The sequence below is a fragment of the Galeopterus variegatus genome, unplaced genomic scaffold (genome assembly GCF_000696425.1).
Source record: "Galeopterus variegatus unplaced genomic scaffold, G_variegatus-3.0.2 Scaffold10679, whole genome shotgun sequence".
Lineage (NCBI taxonomy): Eukaryota > Metazoa > Chordata > Mammalia > Dermoptera > Cynocephalidae > Galeopterus > Galeopterus variegatus.
In genome coordinates, this window is record NW_007736790.1 from 9,621 (window position 1) to 11,408 (window position 1,788).

Sequence of the window (1,788 nt, forward strand, 5' to 3'; positions counted from 1 at the left end):
CCCACTAGCATTTTCTCAACATTGCAGTCATAGATATCTTTTTCACATGTGTCAGGTTATGCCATTCCTCTGCTCAAAACCCTTCAGCGGCTCCCTATTTCACTCAAAGTAAAAGCCAAGTTCCTTATAATAGCTGTGAAATCCCCACACGATCTGTCTGACTTCCTCTTCTACTCTTTCCCTTTCTCAGGACACTCTAGCTGCAACAGCTTCCTTACTGTTCCTCAAACAATCCCTACAGGCACCCACACCAGGGCCTTTGCACCAACTATTCCCATTGCCTGGAATTCTTACCCTGAACATATGCTTGGTCAAATTCCCTTGCTTCTTTGCTTAAAGCACTTTCCCAAAGAACCCTATTCTGACCACCCTATTTAACATTACAGTCTTCACCACCCCCACTAGCACTTCTGATCTTACTGGGCTCTATTTGTTTTTCACTTTCTTTCTTCCAGAACACATATTACCTCCAAACATAACATGTAATGGACTTTTTCCTTATGTTTATTGTTTATTATTGTATTAGTCCATTTCTATTGTTTATAACAAAATATATGGAACTGGGTAATAATTTATAAAGAAAATGAAATTTATTGTTCTACAGTTTCTTAGGCTGGGAAATCCAAAGTCCAGGGAACACAGCTGGTGAAGGTCTTGGTGGTGGCAACAGCAATGACAGGGTATCCCATTGTGAAAATGGTGGAGCAGAGAGAGTGAGAGACTAACCTCCTCATTCACTCTCTTTTTAAAGTCCTCAAAACCATGCTGCTGACCACCACTATTAACCCATTCACTGTCACGTGGTCCTACAATCTAATCACCTCTTCAAGGCCCCACCTTCCAATTACCACAATAGCATTTCCCATCCTCAACAGTCACAATGGGAATTAAGTTTGAGGGGGACATTCAACCCAAGGTGATTTATCTATTCCTTCTGTTAGAATGTAAGCTCTATGAGAGCAAAGATACCCTGTTTTGCTCACTGCTGAATTCCAAGCATCTATAAGGTGTCTGCGAAGTTTAGACCTCGGTGCGTTCCCTGCGCGCTTCATCCTGCGCTCTCTTGTTCCCTGGGCTGTCGCCTCCTCCTGCGTTCTCGCTCTGCCACGCCCTGCTCTGAAGAGACCCCGGTCACCTCCACCAGCAGCGGGCTCAGCCTGCGGGGGAGGGCGGCAGGCGGCTCCGCTGTGCCCAGCTCTCGGGGTCGGCGCAGGTGGCGGGCTGTGACCTGCACAGTGCCTCTGACTATACAGTACCACCCACAGAGAAAGCCCTTGTGAGAACGGGCATCCAGACAGCTCTTCCTTCTGGGTGTGACGGAAGAGTAGCTCCACGTTCTGGTTTTGCTGCCAAACACTTCATAGATGGAGGAGCTGGTGTTGTAGAGGAAGATTACAGAGGAAATGTTGGTGCTGTACTGTTTAATTTTGGCAAAGGAAAGTTTGAAGTCAAAAAGGGTGATCGAATTGCACAGCTTATTTGTGAACGGATTTTTTAAATCCAGAAATAGAAGTTCAAGTTTTAGATGACACTGAAAGGGGTTCAGGAGGTTTGGGTTCCACTGGAAAGAATCAAAATTTATGAAAGAATAGAAAATGAGAAAACATCCTTTTAAAAATAAATAAATAAATAAAGGGGTTGTGCTTAAAAAAAAAAAAAAGGTGTTTGCTAGGCACTCCATAAATATTTGTTGAATGAAGGAATTAATCTCATTACAGTAATGCCTTAACTATTCAGAGGATATTTATCTGGATATCTCAATTATTAAAAGAAAAATCACAGGAGTGA

At 43.3% G+C, this 1,788-nt stretch overlaps 1 pseudogene; it reads left to right on the forward strand.

Annotated features, from left to right (window-relative positions):
* Window positions 1-1,584, forward strand: part of LOC103610156 — a 10,724-nt pseudogene extending 9,140 nt beyond the window's left edge.
* Window positions 1,585-1,788: the final 204 nt, after the last annotated feature.